General features: G+C 38.9%; 1 protein-coding gene across 7 annotated transcripts in view; it reads right to left on the bottom strand.

Annotated features, from left to right (window-relative positions):
• lnx1 (ligand of numb-protein X 1) overlaps positions 1-15,646 on the bottom strand; it is a 282,074-nt gene that overhangs the window by 257,184 nt on the left and 9,244 nt on the right. For 4 of the 7 annotated variants that reach the window (XM_069924661.1, XM_069924658.1, XM_069924662.1 and 1 more), the window contains exon 1: positions 12,266-12,412. The exons of 2 other annotated variants lie outside the window; for them this stretch is intronic. The gene's annotated coding sequence lies outside the window, so the exon portion shown is untranslated. Of the gene's footprint in view, positions 1-3,368; positions 3,501-12,265; positions 12,413-15,646 lie in introns of those variants that run through there. One more of the 7 variants, XM_069924660.1, reaches the window with a different exon arrangement.

The following is a 15,646-nucleotide window of genomic DNA, read 5'->3' as shown; positions in this document are numbered from 1 at the left end:
GAGATGGATTTGATTTACAAATATTCAAAATTCATTTACTAACATCACCAAAGATGCTGATGTGTATTATATGATGATAATTAGTTATCTTTTAGTGAATGTTACAGAATTATGCTATTATTAATCTTTAGGTTACAATATAAAGATAAAAAAGGCTCCATTATTGACATGTAATATCACATTTAGAATGTAACATACCTGTACATGAAATTCTTTAACTTTGTCTACCATAAGGAAGATAGATAGTCACCACTTTGTCCAACGTCCCTCACAGAAATGAAGTTCTAGCGAGGAATGAACGTGACCCTTGGTTTATAAGGCCAAAGTTCTAAGCACTGAGCTATCAGAGCTTCTATTATTTTTAGTTAAGTTATTTTGTGGGTTTTGAATCAGGGACACCTACACTCAAAGACAGATCACACATTTGAGTTAACAGATAAGACTTTTGGAGACTGCTTGGCTGAAGTTGGCACAGTCATAAAATCAAAGTAGATTATTCCATTGAAATAGTGAAGACAATGAATGTTTGCTCAGAAAGGCACCTTTGTATACAAACAGTCATTTGCTTGTTGGCCTGTGTATCTTTGGCTTGGCTTCGCGGATGAAGATTTATGGAGGGGGTAAATGTCCACATCAGCTGCAGGCTCGTTTGTGGCTGACAAGTCCGATGCGGGACAGGCAAACACGGTTGCAGCGGTTGCAGGGAAAATTGGTTGGTTGGGGATGGCAACCATCTGTTCGTTAACTCATACATTTGAAGAAATAAAACCTCAAACAGAGACAGTGGTGATGTCACTTGATTGGGACACTTCAAGAAAGCATCTTTAATATTCTGAACTAGTCTTCATGAGTCAGAGATGCAGTAACCTTCAGTGAGAAAGGTGCTGTTGTGTACTCCCTTGTCATAAAGGAACATATAATAATTGGCTTCAAAGAAAATGGCTACTTGATCTCTCGCTTTTGGTCAAGAGAGAGCAGTACTATTGTGGCCATTCTAATGGGTCTCTTTGTTTAACCCTTGCCTGGGTTTGTGAAAGCATCACGTAAATCACGTTCCATAAATTGCGCGCAAGGGAGGGGAATTTATGAAAAATCATTCATATGAAGAAACATTTCTCTGAAAGCAACTCTACAGTAATTTGTGAGTTTTGAGAAGCCTGATGACTTGTTGCCTTACCTACTCCATAATTACTTTTGAACAATAGTTTAAAGACTCTGAATTTCAACACAACAGATTTCTAAGACTGAACTTTAAAAGTAACTTTGCAGAATTGTGCCTGAGCTGTAATGATTTGGGATCTGACACACACACAGTAAGTTTAGAGTTAAGTAAGATTTTATATTATTAATAGCTTTTAATAAAAATTATTGTTTTTAAGATACCATTGTTTTGGTGACTTTCTATTGCTGCTGGTCTAGGTCGTAACAGTGGAGGAATTCATTCTTATTTAAATTTTTTTTTTGTTAACCTGGCGACCATTTATTCAATATTTTCATTTGTGGTGAGTTGATCTGGCTCTCTTTTCTTTCTATGATTATGTATGATAATTGGGCTGTAAGATGAGATCGGAGTGATCGGCGTGGTTTAGCTATATCTGTAGGTTTTTTTTTTAAAGTTTTTTTTAATTCAGATTTGTTTTTTCTTCTTTTTTGGGGTTTTTTTTCTCTTTTTTCATATATTGTTATTAATTATATCTTTTTTTTTTAGAGATAGTTCACACCCTAAACTGATCTAAATTTTTTTTATGATATATTTTTATTCTGTAATATTATTGTTTAATATCTCTGTATTAATTCATTACTTACTATGTATTTTTATATCTCTTTGAACTGTATGTGTTTATAAATTATAATAATAATAAAAAGATTGAAAAAGAAAGAAAAAAAATTTTTTTTATTTTTTACACCATGAACCATACTGACCAAAATACACACAAACATTTCCCTCTTGAATATACAGTGTCATTTTCTCCCCTTTTTCCCCCCCTCCCTTCCTTCCCTCCTTCAACCCCCCCCCCACTCACTCAACGTTCAACATATATGATACATTAAACCCATTAAACAATGTCGTCACACAATGAAAATAAACAAAAAATTTGTGTCTTCTACTTTTACATACTGGGTCAATTCATTTAGTCTTCTTCTCCTTCTGTTATTTTAGGGGCTGGAGGTCCACGGTAGGACTTCTCTATTGTGTTCCATGTACGGTTCCCAAATTTGTTCGAATACTGTGATGTTATTTTTAAATTGTATGTTATTTTTTCCAGTGGAATACATTTATTCATTTCTCTGTACCATTGTTGTATTCTCAGGCTATCTTCTAATTTCGAGGTTGACATAATACATTTTTTTGCTACAGCTAAGGCTATCATAATGAATGGGAGAGAAAAGGGATCAAAAGAATAGAAAATTGTTTTTTGGGAAATAAATTATTATCTTTTGAACAAATGAAGGACAAATATGGTATAACTCACGGTACAATGTTTCCATACCACCAACTGAAAACCTACTTGAAGGACAAATTGGGAAGCAGACTGAGGTTACCAGAAGGAAGCAATTTTGAATATGTGATTACAGACACAATGATAATTAAAAGATTTATAACAAACATGTACATCAAACTGCAAGAGAAAGAGAACGCGGAAACAAGCTGTAAACCTAAACAAAAATGGGAGAAAGATTTAAACATAAAGATAAAAAATGAAACATGGGAAAAGCTATGCTCCGGAACTATGAGAAATACAATAAACACGAGGTTACGCATGATACAATATAATTGGTTACACAGGCTATACATCACGCCCCAAAAGTTAAATATATGGGACCCAACAGTATCAAACAGATGTTTTCACTGTAAGAAGGAAATGGGAACAACAGTACATGCAATTTGGGCATGTGAGAAAGTGGAAAAGTTTTGGGAAGATCTAAACCAGGTATTAAATCACAAAAAGCAACATACCAAAAAATCCAGAGATCTTTCTTCTAAGTAATACAAGAAGTAAAGAACTTGGACTCAATTTGGATGGAGTACAAAACAAAAGAGGAATTCATTCTTGCTGCAATGGACCACAATTTATAAACAAACAATGCTTTAATAAAATTGACAAGCTGATGAATATGGGCTGGAGAATGATCAACAATTTTGTCTCTGGTTTATGCTTTGGCTACCATGTATATACAATGACTGATACAAATCAGGAAGACATTGAGAACATCTGAATATGAATTTAGCACCCTAAATCTATTAACATATCAAAAGCCAGTTTCAGGTGGCCTCAATACCCGACTGTAAAGCCACACATTGTACTCCTGTGCAGCTGTCGGATGGCCACCTGAAACTGGAGAACCCGGCCAGGAAGTCTACTTACCTAACCCTTCTCCAGTAGGTGTAATATCCTGCTCAGAGTATCCCCTGCTGCCGCTGAAAGCAGCAGGGGCTGCCGTGGGGTGGACAGATGATGTTGCAGTGATGTCATCAGCCATCAACTCTGTCCTGTAAACTGCAGTGATATCACAAGACAAGAGAGAGCAGAGAATGAAGATTGTTCGTGTAAAGTGGGAGATTCCGCCGGAAAGCATCGGGGTTAGGACTCAACATACATGCACTTTGGCTGTTCAAGTCATCACATCAACAGTTAATAGGTTGGGAAAGCGCCCACAGTGCACCACATCTCCAACTGTTCCCCGACATAATCCTCTATAGTTTTGAGTGGTAGTATTTGGATTGCTGGTGGAAAAATAAATTACAGTACTCCTCATTTCAGATGTAAAACACTAAAGTCTACAGACACCGTGATTGCAGAACTAACAAAATGCTCGAGAAATTCAGCAGGTCAGACAGTATACTTCATACAGCAAAGTACATAACCAACGTGTCAGGCTTTAGCCCTTCAGTTCAGAGTCTGTGATAAACGTAACATCAAGCGTTCGGATTCAACTTGTGCAAATCACAAGGTCATCGTGTTGAACTGTAAAGGGTCCAAGTGCAATGAGATCAGAAAACATTTGTCTTATAAAGCAGGTGCTTCGGACATGTGAACATGCCACAGGGGATGCAAATTCCTACCCGGAAGGGGAAAAAAATCAGATTCTTAGTTCGGCCATTTGTTTATTCTATTTTCTCCACCATCGACCTTTTTTACTCATTCAAGCCATATAATGGTAGGCTTCCTCAATGGGGTTTGGCGTCCAGCTATGGAGCCCCTGCGCCATCCTGTAAAGAGGCAAGATCTTGCCCCATTTTCTGTTCTCGACGGGTCATTTCAAAACACGTGCGCAAAAGTGCTGGAGAAACCCAGCAGGTCATGCAGTATCCATAGAAAGTAAAAGGCAACCAATGTTTCGAGCCTGGAAAGTCAGTTTAAAAAAAACTTTTGCTTAATTTTGTGTACTGCTCTAGACCTCAACATCTGTAGGGTTTCTTGTTTACACTAACTCTAAACTGACCATTCCCAAAAACTTCAAAGCACTTAAGTTTTGAAAGTCAATACACACTTTTCCCCACACTTCCTTTCCCTGACCTTTAACTGAATGAGGTCAAGGCGGGATCCAAAGCATGGACGGGACTGGGCCACAGTCACGAGGAGCCGGCATTCGTTGGTAGACGGCTATCCATCAGCTGGCACGTTCAAGTGACAGAAAGGCATCCTCTCTACGGCCACCTGAATGTGCCAGCTGCACTCCCCCAACCGTGACTACTGGCGCATGATCTTTGTTGGAACACCTGAAAGTGCCTAAAGTTATCCATGCGAGATCCTTGTTTCACCAATCCCATGTTGCTTTGTTACACTGCTTCTGTTCATACTTTCACCAATCTTGACTAAGAGTTCCAGCTTGAAACGTCAACTATTTAGTTTTCACCCAATGGTGCTGCTTGACCTGCTGAGTTACTCCAGCAGATGTCTGCCAGGACTTGTGTATTATCAATACAACTAGCTCACATATTTTATAAAGAAATGACCGATATAGTATCTCTGGCATGCCATAAAAGACAGTCGGGGAGGGTGGGTGTGGAACATCTGCACCAATGGTTGAGAAAATTAGCTGTCAAAGGGAAGGAACTGAAGTCTTGTAATCAAATGTATAAACAGGAGCACATACTTCATCAGCAGAGTGATAAATGCTGGGAGAAAATACAAAAATACAAAAATAACTACTTTTTAAAAAATTGAGTATTGACTTGCAGATGGTGGATGACTCAGACTTCACAGCTGTTGAGCAAGTCACCTCAGGCTCCACAGAAAGCCTCATCCCTCCAGTTAATGTATTTTAGTGGTTGCATCAATGCCTTCTGTAGAGCCCAAATCCTTGATGGATGTTTATGCAATTGACAAATTACCTGTTAGATCCTCCATGATATCCCCATGAACTCTGGGGGTTCTTTTAAGTATATGCAACAAACACAAGGACCAACTACATTAAATTCATGGGAGTTTGTAACACATGAATAAACCCTTCTTCTCCTGAGAACTTTTTAATAATGAACATAAAATATAAAATATCTTTATTATCAGGCCACTTTGCCCCTCAACCCTGCCCATTCCATATAATCTTGATTGTTCTGCCCCATCTCATCCTTTTTGTGCCAGCTTCTTGCAGCCTTCAAATCCCTGATCATTCAAAAAATGTATCTGCCTCCTCTTTCAATACCCCCAATGACCAAACCTCCACAATAAAAACCAAAGATTCATCAGCCTCTGAAAGAATTTCCAACAAACCAGAGGTTCTAACAGCCATACATTGATCTTGTAACTGTGTTGCCTCATTCAAGAGACTATCACTAATGGAAATATCAACATTTACCATGTCATTTTCCCCAAGGATATTATATATTTACCAATATCATACTTAAATTTTCTAAACTCCAAAACATTAGATCTAATTTAGCTGCTCACAATAAGATAATCCTTTCATTGAATCAAACCAGTGAATCTCAACTTCCATCAACTTTAGCACATCATTTCTTCATTAAAGAGAATAAAATTGTGCAAAATGCTCCAGGTTTAGTCTCACCCACCCTACACAATGGTACTACTTCCTTATTTCTAGACACCAACTGTCTTGCCATCGAACCACTCACTCCATCTGCCTGTTTTGTGACATGTATACAAGAATAGCACTGCAATATTTCTCCATGTGGAGGTAGTTCAAGAATAAAATAAATCCTGGGAACAGAAAAAAACTACGCAGAATTGGGCTTGCTGCTCTGGAGAATGGAAAGTACAAAGTTTCTAATGTGTTCTTTGACGTAATAGCTGTTGAAAGATAACGATGTGATATTCCCCTTCATAAACCTGTGCATTTTAAAAGTAGGTACATCACAAACAGGAACAGAACAACAAGCAAATAGATGGCACTATGAAAAAAATACCATTCTCACAACACTACTCCAAGGAATGAAAATAAAAACATGCAGGGACATGTCTATGTGCTTAACTTCCACACTGTTGAACCTTCAAACATAGACTCACTCCCCTTTGCAAGTTATCAAAGACCTTAATTTCCAAATTAAAACATCAACAAACTGCAATAAAATTAATTTCTCTTGTCAAGCTTATCTGATCATTGTTGTACAGTAAAATAAACTTAAGTCCATGAAAATATTTTGTGTCATGAGGAAAAAAAAGTTCACATTTTATTAACAAGGGAGCCTTTCATAAACTTCAAGAGCAGGAAGGGAATACAGCCTGAAACTCTTTCTGCAGTCTTTGGGCGGTACGGGCTCGAAGACCAGAAGGGACTGTTATCATGCTACAAATATAAATGAAAATGAAACAATGCAAAATACCACCTAGAAACCAACTTAAGTTGCTCCATGAAAATCTGATTACTCTTTACACTGGTCATACAATAACCAGCTTGATTTAGTACCTGCATTTTCCATCCTGCTTCAGTTTTGTTTCATTTAATTTAAATATCATCAAAACACCTTAAAATATTGTCATTTGATCTTATGAAATTGGAAATTGAAAAACAACTCAAATAATCAATTGAATGGTAACAGTAGTCAAATCCACAATAAGCAAAAGACAACAAAACCAGATGCAGTACCCTACATGTAAAAATATTTTAATCCAGGATTTAATCTTGTATGTGCTGCACCTGTTTTTTATGCTTTTGATATTACTGTTCCAATGTACCCTGATCTATTATGCATGATAAATTTTGTTATGATTCTAGTTGCCTTTTGGCTAGATTAGTAAAAGCCATACAAGAGGAAAATATCTGCTCTAAAAATCAAAAGATGAATCAATGTCATTTGCAAGAATAAAACTTTCCCAAAGATGCAATGGGGTGGCTATATTTGAAAGTTCTCAACCTTTAATTCTTTGCAGCACGTGGTTTTGTAAGGTACTTCCTATTTAATCCTCAATGCGATTAATATATTCATGAACTAATAAAAGTAAAGAAAATCAACAGACATCAAATCTTCTAATTGTTAAACTGCTTTCAAAATTTGCAGCTTGTTCACCTGTAACTTATCACATTTATTTTTTTTTCAATTTGTCACATTATTAGTTGGTCAAAAATAAACAACCATATAGCAATGGTTATTACAACAATCACATTTTTTTCTCAAGTACTAAAAATGCATGGGTTTCACAATCACTGAATCCATTAATTTTGCATCAAAACACTCATTTTCTTGCATTTGCTTTGTGAACTTTATAAAAAAAACATACAATGATAAACTGAAGCTAACTGTGGGCCATGATTTCAGTTAGCATCATTTTCAACTCAAAATATGAAGGTTGCTAATTCAAATCAAGTGGTTGATTGAATGCAACATTTAAGATGACATTCTCTGGGATGAGAATGTTTTACATCAAACAGATGTAAAATATTTCACTGCACGACATGAAACTATCTACCTTCCAATATTTATTCTTCATTCAGACCTCTACATTTACTGCTAAATCAGGCTATCTAGTATGCATTATGGTTTAGAACATAGAAACAGGCCACCACATCTAAGCCTTCAACCCACCACATCTATGCCGACCATAATGTCAACCTAAACTAATCCCATTTCCCTACACAATCAATATCTCTTTATTCTTGTTATTAGATTGGTCCAAATGGCACTTAAACATTGCTATTCTATCTGCTTCCATCACCTTCACTAGCTGCAAGATCCAGTCACCTACCATTATATTAAAAAAAACCTTGCCTCACAGATCATCTTTAAATCTTTCTTAAACCAGCGTCCTCTAGTATTTGCCCTTTTCATCTTGGGAACAAGACTATCTAACCTATTTATGCCACTCAATTTTACAAGTTTCTAACAGATCTCACCAAGGCTTCCAATATTTCAGAGAAAGTAAGTTAAATATCTAACCGCTCCTTATATCTAACACACTACAATCCAGGAAACATCTTGGGTTGCATCCTTTTTGAAACCTCCATATACTTCCAAAGTGCAATATTGGTTGCACATAGAACAATACAGCCCTCGATGCTGTGCCGACCCTAAAAAATGTACTAAACCCTCCCTACCCCATAACCCTCTATTTTCCTTTCATCCATGTGTCTAAGAGTCTTTTAAATGCCCCCAAATGTTTTAGCCTCCAACTCCATCCCTGGCATGGCATTCCATGCACCCACAACTCTCTGTGTAAAGAAACCAACTCCTGATTTCTCCTCTAAACTTTCCTTCCTTAATTTGTACATGTGTCCTCTGGTGTTTGCTGTTCCTGCCCTGGGAAACAGGTACTGGCTGTCCACCTTATCTATGCCTCTCATAGTCTTGTAGACCGCTATCAAGTCTCCTCTCATCCTTCTAAGCTCCAAAGACAAAAGTCCCAGCTCTGCTAACTTTGCCTCATAAGACTTGTTACCCAATGCAGGCAGCATCCTGGTAAATCTCCTCTGCACCCTCTTTATAGCTTCCACATCAGAACTGAACACAATCCTCTAAGTATGGTCTTACCAAAGATTTGTAGAGTTGTAACATGACCTCTCTGCTTGTGAATTACATCCCCCTATTAATGAATCCCAGCATCCTATAGGCCTTCTTAACTATCCTCTCAATCTGCATGGTGACCTTGAGAGATGTATGGATTTGGACCCCAAGTAACCCTGTACTCAGCCTTCTGAAATTTGATAGCTAATTGCAAGCAAATTGACTTGTTTCCTGCTATACCATAATAACTACATTTTACAGTAAATCAAATGCTTTTTGAATGGTTTGATGGAATTCAAGGTTGACAAAAGGCTTATAGTTAATAACAAAATCTCAAATGAAAAACCTGAAATAAAATTCAGTACAAAAGTGAGGAGAAATCCCACTCGCTACATTAGATAACCACCACCATCCCCCTCCACCCCACCAATATGCACATAAATAATAAAATCTGCCACAAATTTATTCAATACAGCACAAATGTCTCATCAATGTTGCAACAGCTGCGATACATTCTGTTACATTTATGGCGAGTATACCCTTAAAGCTCAAAGACACAACATGAATGAAATTATTAAAAAATGCCTATGAGCTCTACTTCGGTTGTAAAATTGGCGACTAAGGCAAACCCTGAGCTCCTCATATTTGTTGTGCAACATGTGCAGTCAACCTGTGTGCTTGGCTCAGAGGTACCCGGAAGTCAATAACATTTGCAGTCCCAATATGATGAGAACAGAATGATCATATGACAGACAGTTACTTCTGTCTGACCAATGTATTTGGCTTCTCTGCTAAAATAGGAAATCTATTGAATACCCCAATCTGCCTTCAGCCGGGAGACCAGTGGCACACGAAGACAGTTTGCCAATTCCGAAGCCACTAGAGACATGGAGCATTTAAAGATGTTCTTCAGAATTTTATTGGCTACTACGGAGTAGCAAACTACATCCAATTGACTGACAATATGCTTTAAGCATACAAAACCATGGAGTGCAACATGTTATTAAAATTCATTTTCTGTCTTCACACTTGAACTTCTTCCCTGTTGATCTTGGTGCAGTCAGTGATGAACATGGTGAAAGGTTTCACCAGGATGCTGTGACCATGGAAAAACAGTACCAAGGCAACTGAAATCCATCAATGCTGACTCACGGGGTATTTCCAAAACTATTTCAAATTTCAGCAACTGCAGCTATTTTTAATGTTAGTGTTGATTACAGTAAATTTATTAGAGTTAGAAAGAAAGACACTTCAATTTTGTAGACTGATTTTTCACGTCTTGTGTAACATTCCTTCAAGTGTATAACCAACAAGGTTGGGTCAGATACAGCAATGAGCTCTCTGAACCCTTCTCCATTAACAATGGCGTGAAGAAAGGCTGTGTTCTGGCACCAACCCTCTTTTCAATCTTCTTCAGCATGATGCTGAACCAAGCCATGAAAGACCCCAACAATGAAGACGCTGTTTACATCCGGTACCGCACGGATGGCAGTCTCTTCAATCTGAGGCGCCTGCAAGCTCACACCAAGACACAAGAGAAACTTGTCCGTGAACTACTCTTTGCAGACGATGCCGCTTTAGTTGCCCATTCAGAGCCAGCTCTTCAGCGCTTGACGTCCTGCTTTGCGGAAACTGCCAAAATGTTTGGCCTGGAAGTCAGCCTGAAGAAAACTGAGGTCCTCCATCAGCCAGCTCCCCACCATGATTACCAGCCCCCCCACATCTCCATCGGGCACACAAAACTCAAAACGGTCAACCAGTTTACCTATCTCGGCTGCACCATTTCATCAGATGCAAGGATCGACAATGAGATAGACAACAGACTCGCCAAGGCAAATAGCGCCTTTGGAAGACTACACAAAAGAGTCTGGAAAAACAACCAACTGAAAAACCTCACAAAGATAAGCGTATACAGAGCCGTTGTCATACCCACACTCCTGTTTGGCTCCGAATCATGGGTCCTCTACCGGCACCACCTACGGCTCCTAGAACGTTTCCACCAGCGTTGTCTCCGCTCCATCCTCAACATCCATTGGAGCGCTTACATCCCTAACGTCGAAGTACTCGAGATGGCAGAGGTCGACAGCATCGAGTCCACGCTGCTGAAGATCCAGCTGCGCTGGATGGGTCACGTCTCCAGAATGGAGGACCATCGCCTTCCCAAGATCGTGTTATATGGCGAGCTCTCCACTGGCCACCGTGACAGAGGTGCACCAAAGAAAAGGTACAAGGACTGCCTAAAGAAATCTCTTGGTGCCTGCCACATTGACCACCGCCAGTGGGCTGATATCGCCTCAAACCGTGCATCTTGGCGCCTCACAGTTTGGCGGGCAGCAACCTCCTTTGAAGAAGACCGCAGAGCCTACCTCACTGACAAAAGGCAAAGGAGGAAAAACCCAACACCCAACCCCAACCCACCAATTTTCCCCTGCAACCGCTGCAATCGTGTCTGCCTGTCCCGCATCGGACTTGTCAGCCACAAACGAGCCTGCAGCTGACGTGGACTTTTTAACCCCCTCCATAAATCTTCATCCGCGAAGCCAAGCCAAAGAAAGAAGATACCTTCAACAAATTTCAGAAATGAAGCCATATTGCTGGCCACTTAAACTTTAATACAAGTTGACCAGAGCATCATTTATGTGCTAATCCAGAATGCACCATCTTTTGCTTTTCACACTGTGTATATTATAAGTTCGACAATAACATTTATTTTGTTGCCTTTTAAAATGTAGCATTCTGTGCAAGACAAATAAAATGTCAGACTACTGTTGATCTTAAGTGCACGATAATGTTAATATTGTTGTATTTTGTTCTATCCTACAAAACTATCAGCAAAGCTCTGATCACAAGTAAGCCACTTTCAAACTGTGAATAAACCAAACTATATACTCTCACTCCCAAATCACTAAATACAGAAAGAAGAGGACAAATACAGGTAAAAACATGCCTCTTAGGGATCGCAGGTGCCACGCAGATGGAGAGATACGTGGAACACAAATTCAGCAAGTGCAAAGGTTGATCTATGATTATTATTTTTTGACCAGCCCATCACTTGAGCGCAAGGACTGACGACAGGTCTCAGTAAAGGTGCGTTTGCCCTTTGGTCTTTGCGCAACAGTGTTTTCCCCTCAATTTCATCGGCAACTTTGGGATTCTGGTCTCCAACTCCAATACCATGTTGCAATGTCGTATTACCCGTTCCAAAGCACGCCCAGGTAGGTGCCACCAAACGCGTACGGAATACTCAAGTACTGGTTGGGACAAGGAGACAAAGGTGCGCAGATCAAAGGCTCAACCCCACTTTTTATGAATAGGCGCGGAGTGAACGAACGGCACTAATTATTATCTTCAAGTGTAACTCACCCGCTGGGAACAAACAATCTCTTCAACAAACTGCTCCGACTAAATAAACTAACACTGCCGTTGACTAATCGGATCCCCAGCACCTGCAGCCCCGGACGCTAGGACCCGCCTCCCAACCGCGGGAGGCGGACCCACTTCCGGGGCGGAACCGCACACCGTGACGCTCCACTCCCCACGTCGTCATCAGCACTGGATGAAGGTGAGGGTGGGGTGATTCAGGTCATTCGTTGGGCGTTGGCCACACCTTCCCTCCCCAGTCTCTCTCTCGCTCTCTCTGCTGTTGATCATATCGGCTTTCGGTTCGAAAATCCCTTGTTTCTGGGATTCCATTACTAAACATATTCCCTTTCTCTGCTTTATCCTTTCAAGAAAACAGTACTGTCACACTTCCTTCAGTACATTTGTATCATATTTTGTTAATTAACAATCCAACGGTCCTGGACATGTTCACAGTATAGAAACTCAATTTGCCTTGTTGAAAAATAGAAGTGAAGGAACGTGATGGATTATCATTGAATGGGGGAACATTATTTGCTTATTTGGGGAAAGATCAATGTAGCAAGAAGGGATAATAAGAATGAGGATTATGAAGTTTGATATGAAGTAAATTTCCAAGTTCTACAGAATTCTGGCCAAAGATGCATTTTTGTAAGCTTAGCAATTTGATGAGTCCTGTATTTCTAATTGAAATTTCAGTCATTCTTTCAAAAGCTATAAAACTGACTGTATTCTCCCAAAATTTGTCACATCTGTGCCATATTTATACAGCATCTTTCACGACTTCAGGGTGTTCCAGTGTTTTATTGCCAAGAAAATATTTTTGAAGTGCATTATAATCGCAGAGTTGGAAACAGTCATTAATTTACCAGATATGTTCCTCACAATGTAATATTGAAGGCCAAATATTAGGCAAAACATTAGAGATAATTCCACTGCTCCTCTTCAAACAATGGAACAGACCCTACTCAGTATATTTATGCTTTTTTAAGTCTATGTCTCTGGAATGTGACTTAAACCACAGCCTGCTGACTAAGAGGTACAAATCCTCCTCTCTGGGTCATGTCTGACACAGAATAACTTAATTGTTCATACAACAATCATTAGTTAGGTATAATGTCAAAACTGACTGACCATAATTGCTGCTTGGTCATAAACCTTTCTCACATTCTTACAAATAATTACAATCTGGATTCTAGTCATGATATTTATGCTCTATACCAATAGAGACATGGAATATAAGCGTAGGCAAGACACATGAAACTTTTAGAGACCACTTGTCTGCTCTCAAATGGTTCTTTGTATTCAATTCTGGTTAGAGCAATAGAGGAAGGCATGAAGGCATTCGAGAGGGCAAGAAAAAAATGATGAGAATGGTTCCTGTATTAAGGAATGTTAGTGACAAGAGTAGATTAGACAGGCTGACATCACTTATTTGAAGAAGGCGGCTTGGGGAAGATTTAATAGAAGCATATAAATTGTTGAGGCCCTGTGCAGAGTGGCAGTCTGTTCCCTTTGGTGAAGTGATCACAAACTAGATACCATGGGTCTGAAATAAAGAAGAAAATTGAAAATGATTTGAGAAAAATACTTTTTCATGCAATGTTTGATTAGAATCTGGAATGCACAGCCTGCATAAATGGTGGAGGCAGGTTTCACTGTGATCTTTCAGAGGGAATTGGACAAATATATAATGGAGGAAAAAAATGGCAAGGCCATGGAGAAGGAGCCATGGGGAATGAGGTGAGAATGGGAGAAGGATAAATGCCCTAATTCTGTGCTGTAACCATTCTATTATTCTATGATATGATAAATCACTAATGATTTATTAGCAGCTGTGGGACAAACTATAAATGATTACTCTAAACATCACTCTTTCTTCTCCTACACATGTTGCCTGGCCTGCTAAGTTTTTCCAGAATTTTCTAAATTGTCCATTGAAAATTTTTTTCAAATGTCTTTTGTAACAAATAGATAAATGGAAAAGAAAATCCAAAATCACCACCCAATCTCTCTGTGCTTTAAGTTTACAAAAGTGTTGCAGATATTTGGGCTAAAAAAATGTCCAAACTGATTGTGTTTCTTCCAGGATCTAAGATCAAGCTGTGGTGCTCATTGTATCCTCTGGTGTCTTCTCGTACTTATACTTCCTTCATATTAGAACATGCTGGTCCTGGACTCAAATTAGTGGGACGTTAAACAACTGCCACATGTCAATTGTGGGCTTGCCCAAATACAGTTGCTCCCAATAAACTCCCTCTAGCTCTAGTCTATATAATAATTTGCCCTTCCTCATATTAGTACTCTTCTACAAGGCCCAAACATATCCTTGTTCATAACTGTCTGGAAAGTTAAGGAAGAGTGATACTATTCCCAAAATGTTCCCCACTGAAACTCCAATTTTCTAGTTTGGCTCAAGGTCTAGAATAACCCTCTTATTAGACAAGCTATGGAAGTTATGCTTCAACAAACTCTCCTGTTGTTTTTGCAATTTTTCTTAATCAGTCTGCAGATCTGTTCTTCCACCTCCTGGCTGCTATTGGGAGATCTATAGAATTTCCCTATCAGAGCAATTGCATCTTTCTTGTTTTCATATGCTCCCTACATCCCCTTGGTAGTTGAGTCCAACATTAGGTCCTTTCTGAGTGAATATGTGACACTCTCCTTGATTAGCAATGTTACGCCACCCATTTTACCTCGTTCACTGTCCCATCTAAAATAACAAAACGCAGGAACATTGAGCTACCAATCTTGTCTCTCAGCTGCAGAAATCTGATGACACTAATTCTCCCATGTACTTTTGAAGCATTCTAACATGGTAACAATAATAATAAAACATATTGTGTGTTCATTTCTATTGGTTTAATTATGTTTCAGTGAATATTCACTAAAACGAAAATTGTAGCAAGTGTATTCAGAGCAAAAGATATGGTGGATATAGAAAACAGATGTTTCTGACACAGAGAAATCTGCTTCAGAATCAGAATTTATATTCATGAAAATGTCACAAAATCCATTGTTTTGCAGCAGGATCACAGTGCAGTATGAACCACTTTTCAATAAATAATGCAAGAGTATAAGATAAAGTGAGGTAGTGTCTGTGATTCTTTGGATAGTTCTCAGGAAATGGGATGCCGTATAACTCAAGGACTTCTGTATGTCTATGGCTACTTCAATCTCATTAACAGCTCATGAATTACATTAGAAGCATAATTCCTGTTGCAGTGCAAGAAACAGATGGGAGACCAACTTTCATTCATCAAACTTCTGGGTACAACAATGTAAGAATGGCCAGGTGATGATGGCCATGGTTTGAGGATAATAGGAAAACCATTTAGGACCGTGATGAGGAGGAATTTTTTGACCCAGAGGGTGGTGAATCTG

This window comes from Narcine bancroftii, chromosome 3 (genome assembly GCF_036971445.1).
Source record: "Narcine bancroftii isolate sNarBan1 chromosome 3, sNarBan1.hap1, whole genome shotgun sequence".
Taxonomy (NCBI): Eukaryota; Metazoa; Chordata; class Chondrichthyes; order Torpediniformes; family Narcinidae; genus Narcine; species Narcine bancroftii.
Note: the sequence above shows the minus strand (reverse complement) of the source record. Positions and strands in the feature narration are given on the sequence as shown.